This window comes from Balaenoptera physalus, assembly GCF_965194825.1.
Source record: "Balaenoptera physalus genome assembly, chromosome: 4".
Lineage (NCBI taxonomy): Eukaryota > Metazoa > Chordata > Mammalia > Artiodactyla > Balaenopteridae > Balaenoptera > Balaenoptera physalus.
Window position 1 is genome coordinate 14,333,566 of NC_138891.1, and position 15,139 is coordinate 14,348,704.

At 40.4% G+C, this 15,139-nt stretch overlaps 1 long non-coding RNA gene across 1 annotated transcript; it reads right to left on the bottom strand.

Annotated features, from left to right (window-relative positions):
• Positions 1 to 3,971: 3,971 nt before the first annotated feature.
• Positions 3,972 to 13,130, bottom strand: LOC309659522. Its single transcript, XR_014262859.1, has 2 exons — positions 5,944 to 13,130; positions 3,972 to 5,648 (listed from the first exon to the last, which is right to left on the bottom strand). It is a non-coding gene; the product is annotated as an uncharacterized lncRNA (long non-coding RNA).
• Positions 13,131 to 15,139: the final 2,009 nt, after the last annotated feature.

The window sequence follows — 15,139 nt, forward strand, 5'->3', positions numbered from 1 at the left end:
CAAGATTTTGGATCATCTTTACTATCATTATTCTGAATTCTTTTTCAGGTAGACTGCCTATTTCCTCTTCATTTGTTAGCTCTGGTGGGTTTTTGCCTTGCTCCTTCATCTGCTGTGTGTTTCTCTGTCTTCTCATTTTGCTTAACTTACTGTGTTTGGGGTCTCCGTTTCACAGGCTGCATGTTCGTAGTTCCTGTTGTTTTTGGTGTCTGTCACCAGTGGCTAAGGTTGGTTCAGTGGGTTGTGTAGGCTTCCTGGTGGAGGGGACTAGTGCCTGTGTTCTGGTGGATGAGGCTGGATCTTGTCTTTCTGGTGGGCAGGTCCACGTCTGGTGGTGTGTTTTGGGATCTCTGTGTAATTATTATGATTTTAGGCAGCCTCTGTGCTAATGGATGGGGTTGTATTCCTGTCTTGCTAGTTGTTTGGCATAGGGTGTCCAGCACTGTAGCTTGCTGGTCGTTGAGTGGAGCTGGGTCTTGGCCTTGAGATGGAGATATCTGGGAGATTTTCACCGTTTGATATTACGTGGACTTGGGAGGTCTCTTGTGGACCAGTGTCCTGACCTTGGCTCTCCCACTTCAGTGGCACAGACCTGATGCCTGGCTGGAGTACCAAGAGCCATAAAGAGAAAATTACTTCAAAAGACCAAAATTACTCTTTGGCATAAATTACAGTTACCCAGAGGTGAAGTCACAAAGCTCAGTCTTGGAGCTCGTCAGCTCGCCCAGATGCATATTTCTGTTCCACTGAGGAATAAGCATAATTTGGCAGCCAGTGCCCAGCAGGGGAGAAAAAGGGAGGATCCCCCAAACAAATGGTTTTTGCAGCTACTAGGAACGTTCCCCCAAAACTCCTTCCTGGGGACAGTGAGCCAGGAGCAGCAGCCCCTCACAGCCACCCCTGTGAGTTTTCCAGAAATGTCTCTTAAATCCACTCACCCTTTTGCACACCATGAGCAATATCATTGTTCAGCTTTTTCTCATCTCTTTCTCATAAATTTCAAGCTTCCCAACTGGTCTTCCTGGCACTGTTGTCTCATCTACCATTAGAATTACCATTCTAGAAATCAAATCCTAGAAGTTCATTATCTGCCCAGGGGACAAAATGAATGCTTAAGCATTTAGAGTCCCTCTTCCATCTTCGCTTCCCCTCCCACCAACCTCCTTTACTCCAGTACTCATAATTCTTCAAAGACACATTTTCACCATTCACTGAGAATGTCAAAGCTTTTCACCCCCTGAGGCTCTGACCATGTTGATTTCCCTGATCTAAAATAACATTTTCTTTTACCCTGTATTGATTTGCTAAGGCTGCTATAACAGAATACCACAGATTGGTGGATTAAACAACGGAAATTCGTTTTCTCACAGTTGTGGAGGCTGGAAGTCCAAGATCAAGGTGTTGGCAGGGTTGGTTTCCTCTGAGGTCTCTCTCCTTGCCTAGCAGACAGCCACCCTCTCGTTGCTTTTTCCTCACATGGTTGTCCCTCATGTCTCCTTCTGTGTCCAAATCTCCACTTCTTATTAGGAAACCAGTCTCCTTGGATTAGGGCCCTAATGGCCCCATTTTAATTGAACCAGATCTTTAATGGCACTATCTCCAAATAGAGTCACGTTCTGCAGTATTGGGGATTAGCGCTTCAACATATGAATTTTGGGGATGGGGAGGACACAATTTTGCCTGTAATATACCATATTCTCCAAATACTTATCCTTCAAGATCCAGTTTTTTGGGAAGCTTTCCCTGGCTCCTCTATTTATTAGCTCCCTGATGCTCCCATAACACTTGGTACTTAGCTCAATTATCACACTAACTATACAGTATTATAATAATTGATGGCATAGGTTGGCAAATTTTTCTTAAAGGGCCAGGTGTAAATATTTTAGGCTTTTCAGGCCAGACAGTCCCTGTCACAACTACTCAACTCTGCCATTGTAGTAAAGGGAATTCAGAGCTCTTTATATGCCCAGGTGCCAGTCTATGGCAGTATCACAAGTCCCCAGTATGAGAATTTTTCTTTCAATTTTCCTCTGAGTTTAAGAATGGTGGACTACAAGAAAACATCTTTTATTTGCTATATATTCATTTATTTCTCATAAAAATCTAGTGTAGCTTGCAGAGCAAAAGCACATATACATTTTACGCCCAGGTGCCATTGGCCATTTATGCATGGTCTAGGTAACTTCACCAGCTGTGGGATCCAGAGCAGGTCACGTAATTTCTTTGGAAGCAAATTCCTAATTTTTAAAACAAACAGTTGGACAGAAAGTATTTTCAATGGGGGAGCAATTGGCATTGAGGCCGGTCAATATTTCCATATGTGAGACTCATATTCATACCTACATATAAATATAAATACATAGACTCAAATAAATACCTCATGTTGAGTTAATTCTGAAATATTGCATGCAAGGTACATCATTGGGTTACCTCAGATTTAACACAATCTCTGATCCTTTTTCCAAAATGGTAACCAGTAGCCACATGTGGCTATTGAGTTTAAATTCAAATTTATTCAAATTTTAAAAATTAAAAACTCAGGGGAGACCTTCAAGATGGTGGAAGAGTAAGATGTGGAGATCACCTTCCTCCCCGCAAATACATCAGAAATACATCTACATGTGGAACAACTCCTACAGAACACCTACTGAATGCTGGCAGAAGACCTCAGACTTCCCAAAAGGCAAGAAACTCCCCACATACCTGGGTAGGGCAAAAGAAAAAAGCAAAAAACAGAGACAAAAGAATAGGGATGGGTCCTGCACCAGTGGGAGGGAGCTGTGAAGGAGGAAACGTTTCCACACACTAGGGATCCCCTTCACTGGCAGAGACGGGGGGTGGTGGGGTGGGGGGGAGAACTTTGGAGCAACAGAGGAGAGCACAGCAACAGGGGTGCAGAGGGCAAAGCGGAGAGATTCCCGCACAGAGGATTGGTGCCGACCAGCACTCACCAGCCTGAGAGGCTTGTCTGCTCACCCGCCAGAGCAGGTGGGAGCTGGGAGCTGAGCCTCCAGCTTCGGGGGTCAGATCCCAGGGAGAGGACTGGGGTTGGCTGCGTAAACACAGCCTGAGAGGCTTCTCTGCTCACCCGCCAGAGCAGGTGGGAGCTGGGAGCTGAGGCTCCAGTTTCGGGGGTCAGATCCCAGGGAGAGGACTGGGGTTGGCTGCGTAAACACAGCCTGAAGGATGCTAGTGCACCACAGCTAGCCGGGAGGGAGTGTGGGGAAAAGTCTGGAACTGCCTAAGAGGCAAGAGACCCTTGTTTCCAGGTGCATGGGGAGAGGGGATTCAGAGCACTGCCTAAATGAGCTCCAAAGATGGGCGTGAGCTGCGGCTATCAGTGTGGACACCAGAGACGGGCATGAAATGCTAAGGCTACTGCTGCAGCTACCAAGAAGCCTGTGTGCAAGCATAGGTCACTATCCATACCTCCCCTCCCAGGAGCCTGTGCAGCCCGGCACCACCAGGGTCCTGTGATGCAGGGACAACTTCCCTGGGAGAACACATGGCACACCACAAGCTGTTGTAGCATCACGCCAGCCTCTGCCGCCACAGGCTCACCCTGCATTGCGTACCCCTCCCTCCCCTCCACCTGAGTGAGCCAGAGCCCCCTAAACAGTTACTCCTTTAACCCCATCCTGTCTGAGCGAAGAACAGATGCCCTCAAGCGACCTACATGCAGAGGTGGGGCCAAATCCAAAGCTGAACCCCGGGAGCTGTGCGAACAAAGAAGAGAAAGGGAAATCTCTCCCAGCAGCCTCAGGAGCAGCAGATTAAATGTCCACAATCAACTTGCTGTAGCCTGCATCTGTGGAATACCTGAATAGAAAACGAATCATCTCAAAATTGAGGCGGTGGACTTTGGGAGTAACGATATATACATATTTTTCCTTTTTCGCTTTTTGTGAGTGTGTATGTGTATGCTTCTGTGTGTGATTTTGTCTGTATAGCTTTGCTTTTACCGTTTGCGCTAGGGTTCTGTCTGTCCGTTTTTTTTTTTTTTTTTAGTATTGTTTTTAGCACTTGTTATCATTGGTGGATTTGTTTTTAGGTTTGGTTGCTCTCTTCTTTCTTTTTTTTCATTTTTTATTTCATTTTAATTTATTAATTTTTAATTTTTAAAATTTTAAATTTATTTATTTATTTATGGCTGTGTTGTGTCTTCATTTCTGTGCGAGGGCTTTCTCTAGTTGTGACAAGCAGGGGCCACTCTTCATCGTGGTGTGCAGGCCTCTCACTATCGCGGCCTCTCTTCTTGCAGAGCACAGGCTCAAGATGCACAGGCTCAGTAATTGTGGCTCACGGGCCCAGTTGCTCTGCGGCATGTGGGATCTTCCCAGACCAGGGCTCGAACCCGTGTCCCCTGCATTGACAGGTGGATTCTTAACCACTGTGCCACCACGGAAGCCCTAATTTTTTATTTTTAATAATTATCTTTTATTTTTTATTTTAATAGCTTTATTTTATTTTATATTTTTTTCTTTCTTTCTTTCTTATCCACTTTTCTTCTGAGCCATGTGGCTGACAGGATCTTGGTGCTCCAACTGAGTGTCAGGACTGTGCCTCTGAGGTGGGAGAGCCGAGTTCAGGACACTGGTCCACCAGAGACCTCCTGGCTCCACATAATATTCAAATGGTGAAAGCTCTCCCAGAGAGCTCCATCTCAATGCTAAGACCCAGCTCCACACAACGACCAGAAAACTACAGTGCTGGACACCCTATGCCAAACAATTAGCAAGACAGGAACACAAACCCACCCATTAGCAGAGAGGCTGCCTAAAAAAATAATAAGGTCACAGACACCCCAAAACACACTTCCAGACATGGACCTGCCCAACAGAAACACAAGATTCAGCCTCATCCACCAGAACACAGGCACTAGTCCCCTCCACGAGGAAGACTACACAACCCACTAAACCAACCTTAGCCACTGGGGGCAGACACCAAAAACAACAGGAACTACGAACATGCAGCCTGTGAAAAGGAGACCCCAAACACAGGAGGTTAAACAAAATGAGAAGACAGACAAACACACAGCTGATGAAGGAGCAAGGTAAAAACCCACCAGACCTAACAAAGGAAGAGGAAATAGGCAGTCTACCTGAAATAGAATTCAGAGTAATGATAGTAAAGATGATCCAATATGTTGGAAATAGAATGGAGAAAATATAAGAAACGTTTAAAAAGGACCTAGAAGAACTGAAGAGTAAACAAACAATGATGAACAACAAAATAAATGATACTAAAAATTCTCTAGAAGGATTCAATATCAGAATAACTGAGGCAGACGAACGGATAAGTGACCTGGAAGATAAAATAGTGGAAATAACTACTGCAGAGCAGAATAAAGAGAAAAGAATGAATTGAGGACAGTCTCAGAGACCTCTGGGACAACACTAAATGCACCAACATTCGAATTATAGGGTTCCCAGAAGAAGAAGAGAAAAAGAGGGGGACTGAGAAAATATTTGAAAAGATTATAGTTGAAAACTTCCCTAATAAGGGAAAGGAAAGAGTTAATCAAGTCCAGGAAGCACAGAGAGTCCCATACAGGATAAATCCAAGGAGAAACATGCCAAGACACATATAAACCAAACTATCAAAGATCAAATAAAAAGAAAAAATATTAAAAGCAGCAAGGGACGGGGCTTCCCTGGTGGAGCAGTGGTTGAGAGTCTGCCTGCCAATGCAGGGGACACGGGTTCGAGCTCTGGTCTGGGAAGATCCCACATGCCGCGGAGCGACTAAGCCCGTGAGCCACAATTACTGAGCCTGCGCATCTGGAGCCTGTGCTCCGCAATGGGAGAGGCTGCGACGGTGAGAGGCCCACGCACCGCGATGAAGAGTGGCCCCCGCTCACCGCAACTAGAGAAAGCCCTTGCACAGAAACGAAGACCCAACACAGCCATAAAAAAAAAAAAAAAAAAGCAGCAAGGGAAAAACAACAAATAACATACAAGGGAATCCCCATAACGTTAACAGCTGAACTTTCAGCAGAAACTTTCTAAACCAGAAGGGAGTGGCAGGACATATTTAAAGTGATGAAAGGGAAAAACCTACTACCAAGATTCTGCTACCCAGCAAGGGTCTCATTCAGATTCCACTGAGAAATTAAAACCTTTACAGACAAGCAAAAGCTAAGAGAATTCAGCATCACAAAACCAGCTTTACAACAAATGTTAAAGGAACTTCTCTAGGCAGGAAACACAAGAGAAGGAAAAGACCTGCAATAACAAACCCAAAACAATTAAGAAAATGGTAATAGGAACAGACATATTGATAACTACCTTAAATGTAAATGGATTAAATGCTCCAACCAAAAGACATAGACTTGCTGAATGACACAAAAACAAGACACATATATATGCTGTCGAAAAGAGACCCACTTCAGACCTAGGGACACATACCGACTGAAACTGAAGAGATGGAAAAAGATATTCCATGCAAATGGAAATAAAAAGAAAGCTGCAGTAGCAATTTTCATATCAGACTGAATAGTCTTTAAAATAAAGACTATTACAAGATACAAAGAAGGACAGTACATAATGATCAAGGGATCAATCCAAGAAGAAGATATAACAATTGTAAATATTTATACACCCAACATAGGAGCACCTCAATACATAAGGCAAATGCTAACAGCAATGAAAGGGAAAATCAACAGTAACACAATCATAGTAGAGGACTTTAATGCCCCACTTTCACCAATGGACAGATCATCCAAAATGAAAATAAATAAGGAAACACAAGCTTTAAATGATACATTAAACAAGATGGACTTAATTGATATTTATAGGACATTCCATCCAAAAACAACAGAATACATTTTCTTCTCAAGTGCTCAGGGAACATTCTCCAGGATAGATCATATCTTGGGCCACAAATCAAGCCTTGGTAAATTTAAGAAAATTGAAATCATATCAAGTATCTTTTCAGACTACAACACTGTAAGACTAAATATCAATTACAGGAAAAAATCTGTAAGAAATACAAACACATGGAGGCTAAACAATACAGTTCTTAATAAGCAAGAGATCACTGAAGAAATAAAAGAGGAAATCAAAAAATACCTAGAAACAAATGACAATGAAAACACAATGACCCAAAACCTATGGGATGCAGCAAAAGCAGTTCTAAGAGGGAAGTTTATAGCAATAAAAGCCTACCTTAAGCAACAAGAAACATCTCAAATAAACAATGTAACCTTACACCTAAGGAAATTAGAGAAAGAAGAGGAGAATAAAACACAAAGTTAACAAAAGGAAAGAAATCATAAAGATCAGATCAGAAATAATTGAAAGAGAAATGAAGGAAGCAATAGCAAAGATTAATAAAACTAAAAGCTGCTTGTTTCAGAAGATAAACAAAATTGTAAACATTAACCAGACTCATCAAGAAAAAGAGAGAGAGGACTCAAATCAATAAAATTGGAAATGAAAAAGGAGAAGTTACAACAGATACCGCAGAAATACACAGCATCCTAAGAGACTACTACAAGCGAGTCTATGCCAATAAAATGGACAACCTGGAAGAAATTGACAAATTCTTAGAAAAGCACAATGTGCCGAGACTGAACCAGGAAGAAATAGAAAATAAAAACAGACTAATCACAAGCAATGAAATTGAAACTGTGATTAAAAATCTTCCAACAAACAAAAGCCCTGGACCAGATTGCTTCACAGGCTAATTCTAGCAAACATTTAGAGAAGAGTTAACAACTATCCTTCTCAAACTCTTCCAAAATATAGTTGAGGGAGGAACACTCAGAAACTCGTTCTATGAGGTCACAATCACCCTGATACCAAAACCAGACAACAATATTACAAAAGAAGAAAATTAGAGACCAATATCACTGATGAATGTAGAGGCAAAAATCCTCAACAAAATACTAGCAAACAGAATCCAACAACATATTAAAGGGATCATACACCATGATCAAGTGGGATTTATCCCAGGGATGCAAGGATTCTTCAATATACGAAAATCAAGCAATGTGATACACCATATTAACAAATTGAAGAAGAAAACCATATGATCATCTCAATAGATTCAGAAAAAGCTTTTGACAAAATTCAACACCCATTTATGACAAAAAAAAACTCTCCAGGAAGTGGGCACAGAGGGAAATTACCTCAACATACTAAAGGCCACGTACGACAAACCCACAGCAAACATCATTCTCAATGATGAAATACTGAAAGCATTTCCTCTAAGATCAGGAAAAAGACAAGGATGTCCACTCTCATCACTATTATTCAACATAGTTTTGGAAGTCCTAGCCATGGTAATTGGAGAAGAAAAATAAATAAAAGGAATACAAATTGGAAAAGAAGAAGTAAAAATGTCACTGTTTGCAGATGACATGATACTATACATAGAGAATCCTAAAGATGCCCCCAGAAAGCTACTAGAGCTAATCAATGAATTTGGTAAAGTTGCAGGATACAAAATCAATGCACAGAAATCTCTTGCATTCCTATACACTAATGATGAAAAATCTGAAAGAGAAATTATGGAAACACTCCCATTTACCATTGCAACAAAAAGAATAAAATACCTAGGAATAAACCTACCTACAGAGATAAAAGACCTGTATGCAGAAAACTATAAGACACTGATGAAAGAAATTAAAGATTATACCAACAGATGGAGAGATATACCATGTTCTTGGATTGGAGGAATCAACAATGTGAAAATGACTATACTACCCAAAGCAATCTACAGATTCAATGCAATCCATATCAAATTACCAATGGTAGTTTTTATAGAACTAGAACAAAGTCTTAAAATTTGTATGGAGACACAAAGGACCCCAAATAGCCATAGCAGTCTTGAGGAAAAGAAACGGAGCTGGAGGAATCAGACTCCCTGACTTCTGACTATACTACAAAGCTACAGTAATCAGACAATATTGTACTGGCAGAAAAACAGAAATATAGGTCAATGGAACAGAATAGAAAACCCAGAGATAAAACCATGCACCTATGGTCAACTAATCTATGACAAAGGAGGCAAGGATATACAATGGAGAAAAGACAGTCTCTTCAATAAGTGGTGCTGGGAAAACTGGACAGGTACATGTAAAAGAATGAAATTAGAATACTCACTAACACCATACACAAAAATAAACTCAAAATGGTTTAGAGACTTAAATGTAATACTGGACAATAGAAAACTCTTAGAGAAAAACATAGGAAGAACAGTCTTTGAGATGAATCACAGCAAGATCTTTTTTGATCCACCTCCTAGAGTAATGGAAATAAAAACAAAAATAAACAAATGGGACCTAATGAAACTTAAAAGCTTTTGCAAAGCAAAGGACACTACAATCAAGACGAAAAGACAACCCTCAGAATGGGAGAAAATATTTGCAAACGAATCAACGGACAAAGGATTAATCTCCAAAATATATAAACGGCTCATGCATCTCAATATTAATAAAGCAAACAACCCAATCCAAAAATGGGCCAATGACCTAAATAGGCATTTCTCCAAAGAAGACATACAGATGGCCAAGAAGCCCATGAAACGCTGGTCAACATCACTAATTATTAGAGAAATGCAAATCAAAACTACAATGAGGTATCACCTCACACCAGTTAGAATGGGCATCATCAGAAAATCTTCAAACAACAAATGCTGGAGAGGGTGTGGAGAAAAGGGAACCCTCTCACACTGTTGGTGGGAATGTAAATTGATACAGCCACTATGGAGAACAGTATGGAAGTTCCTTAAAAAACTAAAAATAGAATTACCATATGACCCAGCATCCCATTACTGAGCATATATCCAGAGAAAGCCATAATTCAAAAATACACATGCACCCCAGTGTTCATTGCAGCACTATTTACAATAGCCAGGTCATGGAAGCAACCTAAATGCCCATCGACAGATGACTGGATAAAAAAGATGTGATACATATATACAATGGAATATTACTCAGCCATAAAAAGGAACGATACTGGGTCATTTGTAGAGAACTGGATGGATCTAGAGACTGTCATACAGAGTGAAGTAAGTCAGAAAGAGAAAAACAAATATCATATATTAATGCATATAGTGGAACCTAGAAAAATGGTACAGATGAACCAGGTTGCAGAGCAGGAATTGAGACACAGATGTAGAGTACAAGCGTATGGACATCAAGGGGAGAAAGTAGCGGTGGGTGGGGGTGGGGGTGTGATGAATTGGGAGATTGGGTTGACATGTATACACTGATGTGTATAAAATGGATGACTAATAAGAACCTGCTATATAAAAAAATAAATAAAACAAAATTAAAAAATTAAAAAATATATATTAGCAAACAGAATCCAACAGCACATTAAAGGATCATACACCTTGATCAGGTGGGTTTTATCCCAGGAATGTAAGGATTCTTCAGTATACCCAAATCAATCAATGTGATACACCATATTAACAAATTGAAGAACAAAAACCATATGATCATCTCAGTACATGCAGAAAAAATTTTGACAAAATTCAACATCCATTTATGATAAAAACCCTCCAGAAAGTAGGTATAAATGGAAATTATCTCAACATAATAAAGGCCATATATGACAAACCCACAGCCAACATCATTCTCAGTGGTGAAAAACTGAAACCATTTCCACTAAGATCAGGAGAACGACAAGGTTGCCCACTCTCCCCACTCTTTTTCAACATAGCTTTGGAAATTTTAGCCACAGCAATCAGAGAAAGAAAAGAAATAAAAGGAATACAAATCGGAAAATAACAAGTAAAGCTGTCACTGTTTGCAGATGACATGATACTATACGTAGAGAATCCTAAAGATGTTACCAGAAAACTACTAGAGCTAATCAATGAATTTGGTAATGTAGCAGAATACAAAATTAATGAACAGAAATCTCTTGCATTTGCATACACTAATGATGAAAAATGTGAAAGAGAAATTAAGGAAACACTCCTATTTACCAGTGCAACATAAAGAATAAAATACCTAGGAATAAACCTACCTAAGGAGACAGAAGAACTTTATAAAGAAAACTATAAGACACTGATGAAAGAAATTAAAGATGATACAAAGAGATGGAAAGATATACCACGTTCTTCGATTGGAAGAATCAACATTGTGAAAATGACTCTACTACCCAAAGCAATCTACAGATTCAATGCAATCCCTATCAATCTACCAATGGCATTTTCCCCAGAATTAGAACAAAAAATTTCACAATTTTTATGGAAAAACAAAAGACCCTGAATAACCAAAGCAATCTTGAGAAAGAAAAACAGAGCTGGAGGAATCATGCTCCCTGACTTCAGACTATACGACAAAGCTACAGTAATCAAGACATTATGGTACTGGCACAAAAACAGAAATATAGATCAATGGAACAGGATAGAAAGCCCAGAGATAAACCCACGCACATACGGTCACCTTAATTTTGATAAAGGAGGGAAGAATATACAATGGAGAAAAGACAGCCTCTTCAATAAGTGGTGCTGGGAAAACTGGACAGCTACATGTAAAAGAATGAAATTAGAACATTCCCTAACACCATACACAAAAATAAACTCAAAATGGATTAAAGATCTAAGTGTAAGGCCAGACACTATCAAACTCTTAGAGGAAAACATAGGCAGAACATTCTATGACATAAATCACAGCAAGATCCTTTTTGACTCAGCTCCTAGAGAAATGGAAATAAAAACACAAATGGGACCTAATGAAACTTAAAAGCTTTTGCACAGCAAAGGAAATCATAAACAAGATGAAAAGACAACCCTCAGAATGGGAGAAAATATTTGGAAATGAAGCAACTGACAAAGGATTAACCTCCAATTTTTGAAGCAGCTCATGCAACTCAGTATCAAAAAAACAAACAACCCCATCCAAAAATGGGCAGAAGACCTAAATATATTTTTCTCCAAAGAAGATATACAGATTGCCAAGAAACACGTGAAAGAATGCTCAGTATCACTAATCATTAGAGAAATGCAAATCAAAACCACAATGACGTATCACCTCACACTTGTCAGTCAGAATGGCCATCATCAAAAAATCTACAGACAATAAATGCTGGAGAGGGTGTGGAGAAAAGGGAACCCTCTTGCACTGTTGGTGGGAATGTAAATTGATACAGTCACTATGGAGAATAGTATGGAGGTTCCTTAAAAAACTAAAAATAGAACTACCATATGACCCAGCAATCCCAATACTGGGCATATACTGTGAGAAAACCATCATTCAATAAGAGTCATGTACCACAATGTTCATTGCAGCCCTATTTACAATAGCCAGGACATGGAAGCAACCTAAGTGTCAATCAACAGATTAATGGATAAAGAACATATGGCACATATATACAATGGAATACTACTCAGCCATACAAAGAAATGAAATTGAGTTATTTGTAGTGAGGTGGATGGACTTAGAGTCTGTCATACAGAGTGAAGTGAGTTAGAAAGAGAAAAACAAATACCGTACAGAGGGGTGGGATAGGGAGGGTGACAGGGAGGGAGATGCAAGAGCAAAGAGATATGGGGACATATGCATATATATAGCTGATTCACTTTGTTATAAAGCAGAAACTAACACACCATTGTATAGCAATTATACTCCATTAAAGATGTTAAAAAAATATTTTAAAAACTCAGCATCTCAGTTGTAATAACCACATTTTGCTACACATATGGCTCTATTTGTGTCTAGTGGCTACCACAGTAGCACAGATATAAGACGCCTCCTTCAACACAAAGTTTTAAAAGAAAGTTCTATCCATCCTAGTATAAGGAGTAAGATGATTGTCTATTTTATGTGACATTTTATATTATTCAGCTCATTTTTCATACTGAGAATGCTATTATATACTATTTATTTAACAATCCAGACAGAAAAACCTTTCCCCCATCCATTCAGGAAAGCTGTAAGCTTACTGTAATCAGTAAAACATACATTGGACAATTAAGATATTGTAAATTTTCATGTGGAAGATCAGAATCTAGAACTGGCAGTCCAGATTTTTATATATGGAGGCCTAGTAAGACTTGCTTCTCTGTTTCCAAGACCCTTGCAAATATAGGCATTCCCACAGTCCCCTCTTCCTTTTTTTTTACACGTTTGGCGTCACTAAAGACAAAAAAAGTCAGTCTAATTTGGCCCAAGTCTTTTTGATCGTGTGAGTTCCCTTGCTGAAGGGGCTCGCTTGCTGCCTGATGTCAAGATTAAAGAGTTTATATCTGGAGGAGCCTCTCTCACTTGTTTTTCCCTCCTGGAGCCTCACATGCCTGTATCCTGTCCCAGAAGGCAGGACAGGGCTTGAAATCGCAGAGTAGATGAGGCAAGTGTAAGATCACAGGTAGGTTGATGAGTCCCTCATGACCTCATGTGTTATATTTTAATTAGTGGAGCTTTTCTTATCTCCATGCCTGTATTTTAATTGCCCATGGGACAGCCTTGCTTCCGAGATGAAGTTTCGCAAAGTCTCCCTGAGGTCCAAGAATGATTTATTGCTGCTTATCCAAAGGTTCCAGATGGTTTTCTGTTATTGCAGATTTAACTGAAATCACAGTTATAGGTAAGAGACCTACAGTGAGAGGTCAGTCTGATTGTTACGCCTTTTACCAATTTCTAACTGTGTGAATTCCTTCCCCTCCAGATAGCCCTTTAAATGGGTAAATAATTTCTTGTATTTGTATAGTAATCATAGCTGGCATTGATGGAATTGCTTACATTGCACAAGGCAGTGGGCTAAGATTTTTCCTCCCAGCTGGATGAGGAGGGTTCTACTAAGCTCTGTGCTCAGAGATTTAAGTAGCCTATAGAATGTCACACAGTCAGGAAGGTGTAGGGTTGAGATTTGACCCCAGGCAGTCTGACTCCAGAGTATACATGTGTGGGTGCACTGTTCTATTAAATGCTTGATGTACTTTTCTATTCCATCTTCTTCACAATCTTATAAGGTATTAAAGGGCCCAAAATAAAGCCAAAGAAATAAAGATCCCAACACCAGAGAAGTTAAATTTACAGCTCCTGAACAAATTGACCTTCTTGTCCTCAGATAAGACCATGTCCATTACATGCCATGACAGCTCCTCCTGGGGAAAGGGCATAAATGTGAAAGGAGAGGGGAGAAGCACGGTCTCTGAAGGGAAGTCTGTATGTCAGACTCCTGTCAATAGACTACTCTCTTGGTCAAGGGTAGCAGAGACTCTGGTAACTCAGAAATGGGATTTTCTAAAGTTTTTCTAAACCTACGTTTGGGGCAAATGTGGATGTGGAATTTTATGGAAATACACCCAATAGGTTTAGTCTTCTGAAGCCAGGAGGTGGAGAGGGGCTGGGATCTAAGGCAGTTCAAGGTATTTCAGGAATCTGCCCTTGGACTCCTCCACTGCCAGGACCAGCTTCTCTAGAGCATCCACTCTGCTCTAGGACGCCCACACCTGCCCCACACTACCAATCGCCTTATTCTTCCTCTATTTTCAATCCCCAAAACAAGAGAGGAACTCTGATGGCTCAGCAAATATCCCTCATTTCTGTTTGTGCAGAACCCGCAGTGCCCAGGAGGACTTGTTATAGGCAGATGATTGGCTGTCTTTGTGTCAAGTGCTCACCCCGGCTCAATCTGCTGGGCTGGAGGGGTGGGACAGTGTAAGGACAGGTGGGGCAAAATACCCGGGCAATGTTGGTCTTCTAGACCAAACCTTCTGCAGAGCTAGTCCCCTCAGAAGCGGCTGGGGTTCAGAGGCCCTAACATTAATGTATCTTCTACAGAGAGAAAATATTGCACTTGTGTCTAGTGGGTGTATGTTTTGGGAGGTGATTTGTCAATATTCTCCAGGTTACATAATTCCACATCTAAACAGTCCAAAGTGTTCATTCCCTCCCACTCTCATTAGATTTAGGTAAAATTCCTATGCTAAAGTTTTTCACCTGGAAACTTCTGAGACTCTTAAGTCTCCCCAAAACATAACCACCTTGTTTCTGCAGATCCCATTTGGGATTTTGGTTGAGGCTTTCAGTCCTCAAATTCTTATTCTTTATTATCCTCTCTATCACATAATTATTCTCACATGTATTCTGAGAGTTACTAATATTTTCTGCTGGCATTTACCCTACCTAGTGGTTCTCAGCTCTGGCTACAGGTTGGAATCAACTGGGAACTTTAAAAAA